This window comes from Bubalus bubalis, chromosome 12 (assembly GCF_019923935.1).
Source record: "Bubalus bubalis isolate 160015118507 breed Murrah chromosome 12, NDDB_SH_1, whole genome shotgun sequence".
Lineage (NCBI taxonomy): Eukaryota > Metazoa > Chordata > Mammalia > Artiodactyla > Bovidae > Bubalus > Bubalus bubalis.
In genome coordinates this window covers 93837059-93855354 of record NC_059168.1, presented here as the reverse complement: position 1 = coordinate 93855354, position 18296 = coordinate 93837059, and the positions used below count along the sequence as shown (strand labels likewise).

The window sequence follows — 18296 nt, the reverse complement described above, 5'->3', positions numbered from 1 at the left end:
TGCTCTGGGAAATTTGTCGGCCCACCCAGGGGAAATACTTGATTTTGGAGACTATGTCTTTAACCTTTGGAGTGTAGAACAATTCTTATTTTGAGATAATTGTAGATTCTCTTGCTGTTGTTAAGAAATAATATATTCAATAAAAACCCATTAGTATAATTTGGTCTTTCAAGAATGTTATAAAAGTGGAATCATACAGTATGTAATCTTTTAAGATTGGCTTTTTTTTTTTTTTTTTACTTAGCACAATTTTGTTGAGATCCATCCAAGTAGTTTTGTGTATCAATAGTTTGTTCCTTTTTATAGTTGAGTGGTATTTCATGGTAGATAGAAATGTCTTAGTTTAATTGGGGGACGTTTGGATTGTTTCCAGTTTTTGGCTGTTACCAGTAAAGCTAATGTGAACATTTGTATACAGGTTTTTGTATATACATTTTCATTTTTCTGGGATTAATGCCCAAGAGTGCAATTGCTTCATTGTATGGTGAATACAGTAGTTTTATAAGACACTGCTGACTTTTTCAGAGAGGATGTAGCATTACATTTCCACCAGCAATATATGAATGGCTCAATTTCTCTACATCTTTACTAGCATATGACGTTACTACTGTTTTTTGAGGAAAATTAGCAGACTTTATTATTTAGGATAGTTGTAGGTTTGCAGACAGTTGAGCAGAGTTCAACTTCAGGTTAATACAGATATATATCTTTCTCCTTCACTGCTTGCCCCTTTTATTAATATCTTTCACGAGTTAAATTTGATGGACTAATATTGATACATTATAATCTAAAGTCCATAGTTTACATTCAGTTCATTTCAGTTCAGTCGTTCAGTCGTGTCCAACTCTTTGTGACCCCATGAATCGGGTTCACTATTTGTGTTATTCGTTCTATGGATTTTGACAAGTACATCTATATCCACCATATCATACAGAATAGTTTCATTATCCTAAAAAATTCTCCCTGTGTTCTACCTATTTATCCCTCCCCTACCCCCTGATCTTTTTCCAGTGATAGTTTTCCCTTTTCCAGAGTGTCATATACAATCAGTCCTCCATATCTGTGGGTCTTTAACCTTGGAATTTCAGTCTTCATTTGGTTGAATATACAGATGTGGAACCTATGGATACCAATGAATTTGAGTATCGCAGATGAGTGGATTGAGTACAGGGGATGACTGTAATTGAAATCATACATGTATAACCTTTTCAGATTGGCTTCTTTCACTTAGCAGTATGCATTTAAGGTTCCTCCATGTCTTTTGGTGGTTTGATAGCTCATCTTTTAAATTCCTGAATAATATTCCTCTGTGTGGATATATTAGTTTGTTGATTCACCTATTGAAAGATCTTGTTTCCAGTCTTTTGAAAATTATGAATAAAGCTGCTATAAACATCTGTGTCTTTTGCTAAGTCACTTCAGTCATGTCTGACTCTGTATGACCCCATAGACGGCAGCCCACTAGGCTCCCCCGTCCCTGGGGTTCTCCAGGCAAGAACACTGGAGTGGGTTGCCATTTCCTTCTCCAATGCGTGAAAAGTGAAAGTTGAGTCACTCAGTCGTGTCCGACTCTTTGCGACCCCATGGACTGCAGCCCACCAGGCTCCTCCATCCATGGGATTTTCCAGGCAAGAGTACTGGAGTGGGGTGCCATTGCCTTCTCTGATAAACATCTATGTCTAGGTGGACATAAATTTTTAACTCATTGGATAAATACCTAGGAGTGCGATTCCTGTATTATATGATAAAAGACTGTGCTTAGCATTGTAAGAAACTGCCAAATGGTTTTCCAAAGTGAAAGGAGCTCAGTTCAGTTCAGTCGCTCAGTCGTGTCCGACTCTTTGCGACCCCATGAATCGCAGCACGCCAGGCCTCCCTGTCCATCACCAACTCCCGGAGTTCACTCAGACTCACGTCCATCGAGTCAGTGATGCCATCCAGCCATCTCACCCTCTGTTGTCCCCTTCTCCTCCTGCCCCCAATCCCTCCCAGCATCAGAGTCTTTTCCAATGAGTCAACTCTTCGCATGAGGTGGCCAAAGTACTGGAGTTTCAGCTTCAGCATCATTCCCTCCAAAGAAATCCCAGGGATGATCTCCTTCAGAATGGACTGGTTGGATCTCCTTGCAGTCCAAGGACTCTCAAGAGTCCTCTACAACACCACAGTTCAAAAGCATCAGTTCTTCGGTGCTCAGCCTTCTTCACAGTCCAACTCTCACATCCATACATGACCACAGGAAAAACCATAGCCTTGACTAGACGAACCTTTGTTGGCAAAGTAATGTCTCTGCTTTTGAATATGCTGTCTAGGTTGGTCATAACTTTCCTTCCAAGGAGTAAGCGTCTTTTAATTTCATGGCTGCAGTCACCATCTGCAGTGATTTTGCAGCCCCCAAAAATAAAGTCTGACACTGTTTCCACTGTTGTCCATCTATTTCCCATGAAGCCAGGTCTTTGCGACCCTGTGGACTATATAGTACATGGAATTCTCCCAGCCAGAATACCGGAGTGGGTAGCCTTTCCCTTCTCCAAGGAGGGATCTTCCCAACAAAGTGGCTGTACTATTTTGCAATGAATTATTTTTTGTTTAGCCATTCAGATCAATATGTAGTGATATATCATTTTGGCTTTAATTTGTATTTCTTTAATGGCTAATGATATTGAACATCTTTTAAAGTGTTTTTTGCCATCTATATGTCCTTTTTAGTGAAATGTCTTTTGCTCATTTTCTAATTGGATTGCTTGTTTTTGTTTTATTTTACTGTTGAGCTTTGAACGTTCTTTATGTATTCAAACATTTTGGCTACCCAGTATTTTAGCCAGAAGTCTTTTGTTGGATATATGGTTTGCAGATATTTTCTCTCTGTTTTTAACTTTATTTTTTTAAAATCTTAATTGGATCTCTTAGAAGAAAAGTTTTTAACTTTGATGAGGTCCAGTTTATCAGTTTCTTTTTATGGGTCTTGTTTTTGGTGTCAAGTCTGAGAATGTGAAGTCTGAAAATGTCAAGTCTGAGAACTGTAGACCCAGCTCTGTGTTATGAAGATTTTCTGTAGTATTACATTTAAGTCTGTGATCTGTTAGAATTAGTTTTTTATGTAAGCTATGAGATTTAGGTCAAAGTTTTATTTTTTTTCTTTTGTTTTCTTTTTTTTTTTGGACTATTCATGTCCAAGTCCTCCAGCATCATTGGTTGAAAAGGCTATCCTTCCTTCTTTGAATTACTTTTGCACCTTTTTCAAAATCCAGTTGGACCGAGTTTTGTGTGATTCTAATTCTGGGTCTCTATTCTGTTCCATTGATCTAAGTGTACTCTTCTGCTGGTACCAGCAGGCTTGCTTACTGTAGCAGTATAGTAAGTCTTTAACTTGGGTGGGGAGTGACTCCTCATCTTTTATTCTTTTTCAAAATTGTTTTAGCAATTCTAGATCTTGTGACTTGCCATTTTAGAAAAAGTTTGTGTAAGAAAAATCTTGATAGGAATTTCATTAAATCAGTGGATCAATTTGGGGGAAATTGGTAGCTTTACTATGGTGCATCTTTACCATTGGTTTGAGATGAGAATGAAATTAGAGATTGGAATGAGATTAGAGAAGGAATTCTGTAGAAAAAGTATTCTACTTCAAATAGATGGAGAGATTTGTTTATAGCTAGCAAAATGTTAACTTTTTAAGCCCCCCTCCCCACTTTGGTGCTAAAACCATTAATCGAGTAATGGGAATGGAAGTAATTGTTAATTTATTCATAAATGTATTTACTCAACACCCCTGTGAATATCTGTTGTGGGCCAGGCAGTGTTCTAGACACTGGAATACAGTGGTAAATAAGACAGGCAAGGTCCCTACTTTTGTTGACCTTATGTTCCTGTGTTGAAGTAGAGAATAAGTAATCAAGAAATACACCATTAAGTGCTAGGCAGATAATTAAAATATAGGTTGATATTAAGATAGAGTGATGGGGGTGGCTACTTAATTGGATGATTGGGGAAGGCCTCTGAAGAGATCTCGTTTATAGTTAGATCCGAAGGTTAAGAAAGAGTCTTTCTGGCTGCAAGACTGCCGGCCAGAGAGGACTGCGAGCGCAGTGCAGGGACACGGTGGTATGTGGGAGGGGCCCAAAAGGAGGACGGAGGGAGTGAGTATAACCAGGAGGGGGAGGGGGAGCCAGAGAGCGAGATGCAGATGAGAGTTTGGTGAGGTAGGCAGGGGCCAGATCAGCTGAGACTTTGTAACCTGGGTAAGGAGTTTATATTACGTATACATTTATCATACATAAATGTGTATATATTCAGATATGTGGCAAATATATTTACACACACACACAGCAATTAAGTAACTGCTCCTGGTGTTGTGCTAAAACTGGGGGCAACAACAAAGGAAGTGTAAAATTTAGACCTTTCTTTCATTGAACTTTGATGAAAAAAGAGGTGAAAAAAGTGTAACCTGTGGTAGTTGGAGAGGACTTCTTGGAGGAGTTGAAGCTTAAAGAGTAATAGTAGGACTTAGGCAGAAGAGAAGAGTAAATCCAAGTATCAGAATAGATATGGTGGAAAGAAAATTGGCATCTTAGTCAGAAGACCTGGTTTGAATGTTGGCTCTGACGTTTAATAGCTTTGTGACTTTGGTTGGGTCCCTTTGAGCCTGTGTCTCCCCTGCCTTCTCATAGGGCTGCTGTGAAGATGAAGACTGTATGGGTTGCTTCTACTGTAACGAGATTGCACTAGTTTTGTTGTTAGATGACTGGTTTGCAGATATTCATTAACATGTCGGAGAAGGCACTGGCACCCTACTCCAGTACTCCTGCCTGGAAACTCCCATGGACGGAGGAGCCTGCTAGGCTGCAGTTCGTGGGGTCGCTAAGAGTCGGACATGACTGAGCGAGACTTCCCTTTCATTTTCCACTTTCATGCATTGGAGAAGGAATTGGCAATCCACTCCAGTGTTCTTGCCTGGAGAATCCCAGGGACGGGGGAGCCCGATGGGCTGCCGTCTATGGGGTCGCACAGAGTCGGACATGACTGAAGCGACTTAGCAGCAGCATTAACATGTTCCGTAAATTCAGATGTCATTTAGTAATTTGTATTTATCAAATCTTTTATAACTTTCCATTAAAAATATTTAGAGTGCCTAGCTCAGTGTGAGCCATTCAGTGAATTGTAGGTGTTAATCATTCTTAGTCAGCTCAGGCTGAGTAAAACAGGCATAGCAAAACAGGATGACAATCTCTTCCCTTCAGGAGTTTTTGCTCTTGGTGTTAAGTTATACTCATATGAATATAAGGCATTCAATGCCCTGGAGTCTAAATTTGTGCTACAGGTACAAATAAAAGAGATCAGGGTAAACGTCTTTCTCTAGACCTCATTGGAGCAGTGTGAGTAAATGTGGCCCTGGAAAAAAGGATTTGGATAGGCAGGGAGGGCAGGGTAGGTGTTCTGTACTAACAGGGCTTTGGGTTGGCTAAAAAGTTATTTGGGCTTTTCTGTTATCTTACATAAAAACCCAAACAAAGTTTTGGCCAACCCAATATTTTATTTTGTTTTATTTACTTAAATATATTTATATTTAGGGATACCAAAGCATAAATGTTACTGCTACTGCTGAGGAAATCATTAGTAACACTTAAAAGATTCTCATTCTAAAACTTGTGTAATGTTATAATTGAGTTTACCTTTCTCCTTGTAAATTTATTGAACTTGTGCTTTCTCTCCAGATGGTATTACAGTGTAGAATTTATTTTTGGAGTGTGTTTTTTAAAAATATGGAATTGCTTTTATGATACACGTAGGTTTAAAGTCTGTTATGGATTTTCTCTTGTAGGTGTATTAGTCACAAAACTCTATGCTATAAGATTATTGTTCCAAAGGCAGGACAAATTTCTGAAGTTTCCTTGGTAATCTCCCTTCACATCTTTAGATTGTTTCTCAACTGTTTATAAATCCTTGTGCCTATTTGGGATGCTAGGATGACTCTCTCTTTTAGAAAACCAGTGCCATTAGAGTCCTGTACAGCCTGTCCTGAAATTAGGTTGTTTTAATACAACGCACTGTTCTCTCTTGGTCACTGTAATGGTTTGCAAATGACCAGACCCTAGGTCATGCTTCTTCAATGCAGCTGTCTTTCTTGAATACTGAGAGTGAACTCCTCTTAATTTGCCTTTCAGGGAATCTAGGTTTAACTGCATATCTACTAGAATACTTTGCGCTAGTAACTAGACTATAGAGAATCTTGATAGCATTCCAGTAACTTTACTATTGGTATATGATCAGCTCAGTGAAATTTTACAGAATCATAATTTTTATAGTTTTAATAATAAAAGCTAACATTTACTGAGTGTTCTTATGCCATGTTTTCTGCTAAGCATGGAATTTTTTTTTTTTTTTTTCATTTAAACATCACAACAACATAATAAGGTGAGTACTGTTTTTATTCTCACTTTACATGTGAGACAGGTTAATTTCCATCCAGGGTTACACGGTTAGCAAGTGATAGAGCAGGGATTTGAACCTAGGCAGTCTGATTTCAGGGCCAGTTCTCTTACCTTTAAAACTTTAACAGTCTTCTCAGATAATGTCCTTCCGGGAAACTCTTACATTGGGAATTTTATCTTTTATGTGTTTCTTTGTGGGAAGATGTTGGAAGCTTGTTAAGCTCCTGTTAGGGATTTTTAAGTTGTACCCATTACCTTGTTGTGTGAGGGGTTGGCTATTAATATTAGTTAAGTAACCCCAGCTGCTGAATTAGAGCCCTGAAATACATCAGCTAAAATGCCTAAATCCTGTGCGTAATAGCCCAGAGCAGGTATCCACCTCAGTCTGTTGCTGCTGCCAAGTTGCTTCAGTCATGTCCGACTCTGTGCGACTCCATAGACGGCAGCCCACCAGGCTCCCCCGTCCCTGGGATTCTCCAGGCAAGAAGGCTGGAGTGGGTTGCCATTTCCTTCTCCAATGCATGAAAATGAAAAGTAAAAGGGAAGTCGTTCAGTCGTGCCCGACTCTTAGCGACCCCATGGACTGCAGCCCACCAGGCTCCTCCGTCCATGGGGTTTTCCAGGCAAGAGTACTGGAGTGGGGTGCCATTGCCTTTTCTGCCTCAGCCTATGGCTCTCCATAAAAGGCATTTAGGGAGCTCAGGCAATAGGGCTGATGGGGATCCTACTATCTTTAGTACCTGGCTTCCACGGTTGTTTTGTTGGACACATTGTCTAAGAGAGGTGGAAGTTGCAAGTACAATTTCTGCTCACTTTGGTTGCTGAGGGCTTAGTCTCATTGCCTTATCTAGCTGCAGAGGGATTGGGAAATGTCATGTCCTTTCTCTTGCTGACTGGGTGGTAGGATGCCATTCTGTAGTATTTTGAGTTATTTCATCAGTGTTGAAATGTTCTTGGGAGGAGTTCATTTTCAGCTACAAAATGTGAAGGGAGGCGAACCTTGTCCCCACTACAACTCTCTTACTTTGGAAGAAACAGTGGCTTTTGGTGGATAGTTAGCTGCCTCCTCCACAGCTGTAATGCTGTAGATTTCAGTAGGAATGCCAGAGCAACCCAGTGTTATGTTTACAAAGTGTGACTATACACATTCAGCTCTTGCTTCTTGTACCAGCTCTGTGAGGTGACTATCAACAGATCAATTTTAGCCAAGTAGTGGTATTCCCATTGCAAATGAGAGAACTTCAAAGAAGTTGTAGAGCTGGGACTTTCACATGCAGATATCATGGCATCAAAGTGCAATTTGTATAACACACAATTTTTTGGGCAGAAAATCTATCCAGCATTTTTTATGCTTACTATTATCACTGCTCTTAAATGTATCTTTCCTTAACAATATGTCCAATACAGTATTACTGATGTCCAGTATAATATACTAACAAATTACTGGCATAATTTGGTCTTATTTTGAAGATTCAGAAAGTTCATCAAGAACTTGCATTGCTTCATTGTCATCATTACATTTGTAAATGACATCCTACTTCAGGTATGTCAGTTAATGAAATACGAGAGGTTTTATTCTGTTTAGAAGTTACATTTTCTAGCCTTGCTTTTGGTAGATAAAATGATGTGTAAAATGAGTAAAGGAAGTAAGAAACAAAATAATTGTGGCAGTTACATTTTCTCTCAGTAGGAAAAATATATTCTTTTTGAAATACAGGGCTTATCTGTGTAATTTCACAGATAATTTTGCTGTACTTACCATGTGTTAAAAAACCATGTTAGTACATGCTGCTCAAGAAATTGGGAACATATTCTGCTTTGTAGCAGAGGGGTCCTTCCTTACTGACATACTAGAAGTATGATGCCCTTCTGTAGTATTTTGAGTGTTTCATCAGTGTTGAGGTGTTCTTGGTGAGGTGTTTTCAGCAACAGCACTTGTGGGAATCTGATTTAGGGGTTGAAAGCTGTGGACTATGGCAGAATGTTAAATGTTTGTACAGATGGATTATTAATCAGAGAGTAAGCTGGATACTTCTACATATCTCCATTTTAATATAACAGACAGCAAGCTCATTCTGGTTGACTTATTTTTGGTTATTTTTCTTGGAACTCTGTCTTGTTGAGCGTTCTATTGCTAAATTATTTCAAAAGTGTCTTTTATTAAATAGAAGTAACATGATTTAAATTTATTTTGCATATAGAGAGCTACCCTTTCAACATTCCTTACAGCTTTCGTTTTGCTATGAAACAGAGATAGGAAAAGAAACACTATTTTGTTTGCATCTGGCTGGTCACCTATGGCTCTGTGGGATAACAGTGTATTCTGCTGAAGTTGTATCTTAGGAGTCTAGTCTTTGCTTTGATTTTCAGTTGTCTGACGAAATCTCAGTAGAAATACAGTAATTGCATCATAATTCACTGAAGCCTAACCACACTCTTTATACAACACAGACTAGCATTTCTTGAATGCTTTTGCAAGAAAAAATACAGTTATCCAGATCTGTAATCCATTATTTTAGTAAATATACTCTAAAATACACTCTGAATTAAAAAAAAAAAAAAAAAGACCAAAAATAGGCTGAATTAAGGCTTATTCTCTAGTTTTTGTAGCTTTGAGTTACTCATTTTTGGGGAAAGTACATGTTAAATTTTGAACTTCTACATACGAGGAATGCAGGCACATTTACTGCTAAAATTCTGTCAATGTGTCTTTATTTGCCTAAAACAGTGGAATAGCACTTTCAGGCTGTTTTAATGAAGTTTAGTTACAGTGAATGATAAGGTATATCATTTGAATCCTGGTTGTAATGTGATTCCTGTATTCACTTGTATTTAGAATTTGAACATGTGGTACAAAAAAATTAAACAAGTTGAAAAATATTAAATATTTAAGCTGAAATGAGGCACTTCATGTAATATTTTATTGTTGATTAGTTGCTAAGTCCAACTCTTTTGTGACCCCATGGACTGTAGCCCACCAGGCTCTTCTGTCCGTGGGATTTCCCACACAGGAATACTGGAGTGGGTTGCCATTTCCTTCTCCAGGGGATCTTTGTGACCTAGGGATTGAACCTGCATCTCCTACATTGGAAGGTGGATTCTTTACCACTGAACTACCTATGTAATATTACTCTTCCAAAAAAAAAAAAAAGATAAAAACCACAGGAGAGGTTGGAAAGGGCGCTGGACTTTAGTCATGAGTCCAGGGTTTGAGTCTGAGCCTTCCTAAAAAGTTGTTGGTGACCTCAGGCAAGATGATGCTTCCCTGGTGGCTCAGCTTGTTAAAGAATCTGCCTACAAAGTGGGAGACCTGGGTTCAACCCCTGGGTAGGGAAGATCCCCTGGAGAAGGGAACAGCTACCCACTCCAGTATTCTGGCCTGGAGAATTCCATGGATTGTATATTCTATGGGGTCATGAAGAGTTGGACACAACTGAACGACTTTCACATCATCATCAGGCAAGATATATCACTTCTTCGGGTCTTAATTTTCTTTTTGACAAATAACAATCTTGTGTTAGTCTTTTTGACTAGTTTCAGCACTTTGTGATTTTGTGATTCTTCTTATTCTCCTAGTGTATTTTTCTGTCTTGTCAAGGGGAGGTTTACAGTATAAAGCTGCCAGCTCTTTTGTCTTGATGAATGGTCTTGATAGTAGAAAACATGATTTGAATTTTCCCCATCTAACTTTATTATGTTTTCTAAAACTAGTTTTAAAGGAGTTTAGAAGTATGAAATTAGAAGTATTTAGTTTTACATTTTAATTGTGCCTAACAGCTGTCATTATAAAACCCATATGAACTGGAAAGACAGACAAAACAGTTTTAAAATTTCTTAATCAGTGAAAGGAAGTTGCTGAGTTATCTAGTGTATCTGTTAAAGTCCTTTGAAATTTCATTTTAAGGCAGAGAGGAGTACAATCAGTTATGTGTGTGGACCTTGTCCATATAAGTCAGTGTAGATGTATTGCTGGTACATTTTTCTCTAAGCATTTTATTATTAAAGTTTAAAAATGCAAAAGATTTGAAAGAATTATACAGTGAACACCTACATATTCTACAATTAGCTCAACCCCAGCAATTAACATTTTCTTTTATTTGCTTTATCATGTTTATCCATCAATTTATCCCATTATCTATCAATCTTTTTTTTTTGATTACAAAATAAGTTGCAGACATTCTTACAGTTTATTTCTAAACACTGACATACATGTTAATTATAATTAGCTGGAGTTCAAACTTGTTACATTTTTTTAAAATTAAAATTTACATATGGAAAAATGCACAGCTCTTAAGTCTGCCATGGATGATATTAATTAATGAGCACCCAACAAAAGTCCTTCTAGTCAAGGCTATGGTTTTTCCAGTGGTCATGTATGGATGTGAGAGTTGGACTGTGAAGAAAGCTGAGCGCCGAAGAATTGATGCTTTTGGACTGTGGTGTTGGAGAAGACTCTTGAGAGTCCCTTGGACTGCAAGGAGATCCAACCAGTCCATTCTAAAGGAGATCAGTCCTGGGTATTCATTGGAAGAAGTGATGCTGAGGCTGAAACTCCAATACTTTGGCCACCTCGTACGAAGATTTGACTCATTGGAAAAGACCCTGATGCTGGGAGGGATTGAGGGCAGGAGGAGAAGGGGACAACAGAGGATGAGATGGCTGGATGGCATCACTGACTCGGACCTGAGTTTCGGTGAACTCTGGGAGTTGGTGATGGACAGGGAGGCCTGGCGTGCTGCGGTTCATGGAGTCGCAAAGAGTTGGACACGACTGAGCAACTCAACTGAACTGAACTGACATTCCCAGGACCTGTCTTGGTCTGGCAGATAGAAGAGACAGCCTCTGCCTTCAGGATGCTAATAGAGATAATGTGTAAGAAAGTTAATCCAGTATTACTTGGACCTTTTTGTTGCAAGTAATAGAAATCTGTAGTATCTCAGTATATAGGTCTTGCTTTTAAAACTCAAGAACAGGAAGGAATCAGAGCAGCTTCTAGGAATAACTGGAAGGCCCATAGAACTGTCTCCTCTTACCTTTGTTTTACTCTGCCCATCTATTCTTTCTTTTCTCTTTGAAGATTTGCTTTCTCCTCTTTTTAGTACATATGGTTAGAATATGGCTGCTTCCATAACGTTTCTTTCTTTTTAAAAAATATTTATTTGCTTGTGCTGAGTCTTCATTGCAGCAGGTGGAATCTAGTTCCCTAACCAGGCATCAAACTCTGGCCCCTTGCGTTGTGGAGTCTTAGCCACTAGGGAAGTCCCATAGCCTTTCTTTTAAAACTAATAGTTCTCAGCCACATGGAGATACCAATTTTCTATTTTAATTTGAATTCCAGGTTTCTGGGAGGGAGTCTGATTGGCCCATGCTGGAGTCTGATTGGCCCAGTCTGGTTCAGCTATGCTTGAGGGCAGGTTTTGAAGTTTGGATCTCCTATTGGAAGCCTGCCTTTGTGGATGGAGAAAGGACGGTTCCTGAAGCAGGTGTGGGGCTGTTGAAATGAGGCTGCCACTGAAAATTGTTTCTAAGTACGAGTTTGATAAATGATTCTGTAGACAAGAACAGGGTACAGAAATAGCATAGAGGGAGAATGAATCACTATTCAGGGATAGAGTGGTGGTCCGAGACCACTTCCTGAAGAAATTGGTGGCTGGGTTGGGTCTGAAAGTAAATTCAAGTTCAGCAGTGGGAAAGAACCATGTGTGCTGCAGAAGAACAGGTAGAAAGACAGGAAATGGCATAGTGTGTTTAGGAAATTGTAAGCACGTTAGTATATCTGCAGTATAATTTTTGAAGTGGGGCAAGTTCCATAGTGATGGGAAAGCGAGAGGGAGAGAAATAGGTAGGTAGGTAGATAGATATTTAGATATAGATCAGGGCCAGTTCAAAGGAGAATCTTATCTTGCTAACATATGGGAAACCAGCAAGAGTAGGTCACAATCAGATTTATTTTAAGATACCATTTCATTGGTTAAACTGGAGACAAGTTCAAACTCATGAGAGCCTGGACTAAGAAAATGGAAGTGAAAAAGAACAGGAGATATATTTAGGCAGTAAAATCTTCAGTACTTTGGGTTTATTGAAGATTGGGAGAAGGAGAAATCTTACGATGATAACCCGTATTCTGATGGTGGCTGGATGAGTTGGGATACCAGCCAAGATAAGATATATAGGATACTGAGGTGCTTGCTGTTAGTTGTGTATTTCTTAATCTGGCTGATAATCACAGATGTACTTTTTTAGGACTGTTAAATTGTACTTATATGTTTTATGCATTTTTGTGCATTTAAGTTATATTTCGTAATCAGAAATGTTACAGAACAAAAACACAAAAAATATGCTTTGGGAAAAAGATGCTGACTGTAGGATTGGACATTTGCATTTGGGGTGTGCATGCAACCTTCCAGATGGAGATATGTAGAAGGCAGTAAGTTGGACATGAAATTTGAAGTATGGGCTGCTGATGAAAGGATTAGATTAGGTCTGTAGTTTGCTTTCCTGTTTGTATGTTAGGATTTTCTGGAGAGTTAAAAAAAATTATTGGTAACCTACATCCCACCCCAGACCAATTAAATTGGTCCTTGGTGGTATAACAGCACAAGGTCTAGTTTACAGAGCTTCCTGTGCTCCTTACTCTGATGCAGAGATGAGAACCGCTAGGTTTCAGGAAAATTGCTCATTTCCTACATTCTGTGATGAAGAGATAGAGTTGAGCACAGAGGATTTTGTAATTGCTTTAGAATTCAAAATAAGTTTATATTTGGGGGGGGATGATTCTTGTTTTTTTTTTTTTTTTTTTTTTTTTCTGGCTGTACTGTGCAGCATGTAGAATCTTAATTCCTTGACCAGGGATGGAACCTGGGCCCCCAACAGTGGAAGCATGGATTCTTAACCACTGGACCACCAGGGAAGTTCCAGGACATAATTCTTAAGCCTTGTGCTTTCCCCCCATTATTATTATTATTATTATTTGGATTAGAATGAATTTTATAAAAATACGGAACACTTCACGAATTTGCGTGTCATTCTTGCGCAGGGCTATTCTAATCTTCTCTGTAGCGTTCCAATTTTAGTATATGTGCTGCTGAAGTGAGCACTTTCCCCCCATTATTACCTGAAGTTAAAAAAGAATGTATTTGGTTAAAATAACAATGTATGTGTGTTCCTAAAGAAAAACATGTGGAAGATGCAAGCTGTTTCAGTTAAAACAGTTTTAAAACAGATTTCTTTTGATGAAATGGCTGTGTCTTCTCTAGTTTTAATTATTAATAATGTATAGGCTTTGCAGCCAAACATAGAAAATTGCCTCATCGGCTGCAGTGTCTTTGAATAGTAAATATGAAGGACAATGATTGGTAAATGTTAATTGTTTGTGTGATGTAGTCTGAAAGGCAGACAGCTGTAAATGCTGTGAAATTGTCTCTGTTATATGTGATATGGTAAGGACAGTTGCTCACTCGTTGGTCTTTACTTTCCTTCACTACATAGCTTTGTAACTCATCAGGGTCCTGTATCCATCAGTAAGTATTTATTAGTACCTAAAATATGCCAGGGGTAAATTTATGTAAGTTACTAAATATAGATAAAAATGTAGGGACTTGCATCAGGCGTGCCAGTATTTCCATTTTGGATGGCATATAAAGGGCAGCAGGATGCAAAATTATTTGATAATTGTAAGACTTTCTTTACTGTTCAGAAACTGGAATGATTTCTTGGGTTTGAGCATTTAGGTATGACCTAACCCATAGATGATGATTCTCACTCACCAGCCTCTAGTTCCTTGGACTCTCTTCCTCTAGTGATTTTGTTTTCCGTGGACCTCAGGCCCATGATCTTATCACTTTTTTCATTGTCTTTTACCTTCTTGACATTCTCATTTCCTTCCTCACCCAGTGTAAATTCCATAGCCAGTAATTTTACAAACTCCTCTTCATATACCCTCAATTACCATGCCCTTCTTGCTTTATCATACTTACTTGGCAAAATTTGTAATCCTGGTTAAGCTGACTCTTCTACTTTGTACCTGTGCATCTGAACATAGCTGGAAAGTGCATGTGTGTACATATGTGTGCACACGCACACTCCCACAGCTGTGCTGACTGATCTTAAGTTCATGCCCTTGAACCTCAGAGGGTCCTTAATACTGCCAGGCAGTGACATATGTACCTAGTGTTATCACTCTTCTAGACAGCTCTTTTGTACCATCACCTTTCTCTTTAAAGGTATAACATCTCTCCCATTCAACTGATGACCTTGCTTCTTAAGAAACTTCCTACTTCACTAGGAAGACTGAGGCACTCTGTGCCTGTGCATTCTGCCTTCCCTCCTTTTAACATGATGAACTATCAGTGCATCTGTGCATCTTTAGTTGTATGCCGAATACCACCCCCTTTGAACTACTTAAGGATACTAGTCCAAGAATCACTGCTGCCAGCCAGCTCCCTATATCACTGTTTTACTGTCTATTAGGTCATTCATCAGTGTATAAAGCATGTTATTTCAAATACCCCCAGTTTAAAAAATACTTTTTCTTGACCCTACCTTCATTGCTAGGTACTGTCCTATATATTTGCTCTCCTTTGTAGCAGAACTTTAGAAAGTTGTCTCTATTCAATTGTTTCTAATTTCTTCCCTCCCATTCTCTCTCAGTCTGGAACAACAGACTGGTTCCAAATAGAAAAAGGAGTATGTCAAGGCTGTTTATTGTCACCGTGCTTATTTAACTTCTATGCAGAGACATCATGAGAAACGCTGGGCTGGAAGAAGCACAAGCTGGAATCAAGATTGCCGGGAGAAATATCAATAACCTCAGATATGCGGATGACACCACCCTTATGGCAGAAAGTGAAGAAGAACTAAAGAGCCTCTTGAAGAAAGTGAAAGAGGAGAGTGAAAAAGTTGGCTTAAAGCTCAACATTCAGAAAACAAAGATCATGGCATCCAGTGTCATCACTTCATGGCAGATGGATGGGGAAACAGTGGCAGACTTAATTTTTTTGGGCTCCAAAGTCACTGCAGATGATGACTGCCCCCATGAAATAAAAAGACACTTACTCCTTGGAAGAAAAGTTATGACCAACCTAGACAGCGTATTAAATAGCAGAGACATTACTTTGCCAATAAAGGTCCGTCTCGTCAAGGCTGTGGTTTTTCCAGTAGTCATTTATGGATGTAAGAGTTGGACTATAAAGAAAGCTGAGCACTGAAGAATTGATGCTTCTGAATTGTGGTGTTGGAGAAGACTTTTGAGAGTCCCTTGGACTGCAAGGAGATCCAACCAGTCCATCCTAAAGGAAATCAGTCCTGGGTGTTGATTGGAAGGACTGATGCTGAAGCTGAAACTCCAGTACTTTGGCCACCTGATGCGAAGAGCTGACTCATTTGAAAAGACCCTGATGCTGGGAAAGATTGAAGGTGGAACGAGAAGGGGATGAGAGAGGATGAGATGGTTGGCAACTCAATGGACATGAGTTTGAGTAAACTCAGGGAGTTGGTGATGGACAGAGAGGCCTGGCGTGCAGCAGTCCATGGGGTTGCAAAGAGTCGGACATGACTGAGCAACTGAACTGAACTGAACTGATTCTACCTCTTCCTCTGTTATTCTTTTATTGAAATATAATTCACATACTATAAAATTCACCACCATCAGTGTACAGTTCGGTGGTTTTTTTAGTATATTCAGAGTTGTGCATCTATCACCACTGTCTACAGAACATTTTCATCATCCCATAAAAAACTCTTTATCCCTTCGCAGTCACTCTATTCCTCAGTCTGTAGCTCTGCTTGTTCTCTTGGAATCTACCTATGTCTCTGTGGGTCTGCCTCTTGTGGAAATTTCACATAAAGGGAACCAAACAATATGTGACCTTTTGTGTCTGTCTGCTTTTACTTAGTTAACCTATTCTCAGGTTAACTAAGTAAAATGTCTTGTAACACTACATTCCTTTTTATGGCTGAATAACATTCCATTCCGTGGTTGAGTTCCATGTTTTGTTAATCTTTCAGGTTTTGGACATTTGGGTTGTTCCCACTTTTTGGCTCTTATGAAATATGCTGATCAGACACATTTATATTCAGGTTTTGTGAGAATGTGCTTTCAGTTCTCTTGGGTGCATACCTTGGAGGAGAATTGCTGGTCATAAGATAGCCTTATGTTTACCATTTTGAGGAACTGTCAGACCGTTTTCCAAAAGGACTGCATTTTACATTCCCACCAGCAGTGTATGAGGGTTCCAGTTTCTCCATTTTATTCTCACTTAAGCCAGCTTAATTCAGTTAGGCTTTTCCCCTCCTTCTTGACTGCAGCTGCCTTTGACAAGGTTGTCATCGATAACATAAAAGTACCAGAATTCAAAGTACGTTGTTAGTCATCATTGTGTTTGACCTATAAATAGCATTTGACACATGATCACTCATTGCTCCTTGGTATACTTTTTTTTTACTTTTGGCTTCCAGAATACCACACGTTCATACCCACCCCCCCCCCCCCCGCCCACCTCCCATTTTATTGGTCAATCCTTCTCAGTTTCTTTTATTATTTTCTTTCTCCCTACTTTTTAGAATAGGAGTTTCCCCTGGGGATCATATCAGTACTTCTATATCTTTTAATACTCGCTTATACTGGCTTTCATGTTGATATCTCTTTTTTTGTACTTAAGAGCCAAATACCCAACTACCTACTAAACCTCACTGGGGTGTCTGGTAAACATCTTAAATGGAACATGTCTAAAGCCAAACCCCTTCTCTTCTCTTTATAATATGCTCCGCCTCCAGATCTCCCTGTCTTTGATGAAGATAATTTCATCTTTCAGTTTTTCAGGGCAAAAACCTTGGCATTAATTTTATTCCTCCTTTCTCACATGCCACATCCAGTCTGCTAGGAAGTCCTCTTGGTCTTACCTTCAAAGTACATGCAGAGTTGGAACACTTCTCCCCACCGCCCCTGTTGCCGCCATCTTGTTCCCATCATCATCTGTCCCCTGGATCTTTGTAGAAAGAGTCCTAATCCTGTCAGATCCTCAGCTGTAGATACTTTTGCCTCCAGCAGTCTAGTTCAATACAATAGCCAGAAGAATCCTTCTGGAATATGTCAGATCATCATTTACTGTCCAAACCCTACTTTGGCTCCCTGTTTCACTCAGTTCAGTCGCTCAGTTGTGTCTGACTCTTTGCGACCCCATGGACTGCATCACGCCTGGTTTTCCTGTCCATCACTAACTCCTGGAGTTTACTCAGACTCAAGTCCATTGAGTTGGTGATGCCATCCCAACCATCTCATCCTATGTCATCCCCTTCTCCTCCCGCCTTCAGTCTTTACCAGCATCAGGATCTTTTCCAGTGAGTCAGTTCTTTGCATCGGGTGGCCAAAGTATTGGAGTTTCATCCTTAGCATCAGTCCTTCCAACGAATATTCAGGACTGATTTCCTTTAGGATCTGCTGGTTGGCTCTCCTTGCAGTCCAAGAGTGATAGCCAAACAAGGCCCTATGTTATCTAACCCTATTACTTGTCTGGCCTCATCCACCGTTGTTCTCCCTGATCACTCTGTTCACCTCCTTGCTGGTTTTCAAGCAGGCCAGACATGTTTTAGACTCATGGCCTTTGTGTTTGCCGTTCCTTCTACTTGAAATATTCGTCACTGTCAAGTCTGCTCAAAATTTATCATGTCAGTTAGCTGACTTTAATTTTTAATTCTGTAACTTGCGTTTCCTACACTCTGGGCTCCTCTTACTCTGCTGTGTTTTTATTTGCATAGCACTTGACTGTGACATTGACTACATTATTCAGTTACACAGGATGTTTATGATATATTCAGATGACCAGTGCTGGGCTGGGGACTTCCCGGGTGGCTCAGATGGTAAAGAATCGGCCT

The 18296-nt window shown here is 39.4% G+C and overlaps 1 protein-coding gene and 1 non-coding gene across 3 annotated transcripts in view; one reads left to right on the top strand and one right to left on the bottom strand.

The window, feature by feature from the left end:
* Nucleotides 1-18296, top strand: part of LOC102404061 (spermatid perinuclear RNA binding protein) — a 142867-nt gene that overhangs the window by 20689 nt on the left and 103882 nt on the right. The window lies entirely within an intron of this gene.
* Nucleotides 13417-13522, bottom strand: LOC112578306. Its single transcript, XR_003102598.1, has one exon. It is a non-coding gene; the product is annotated as a U6 spliceosomal RNA (small nuclear RNA).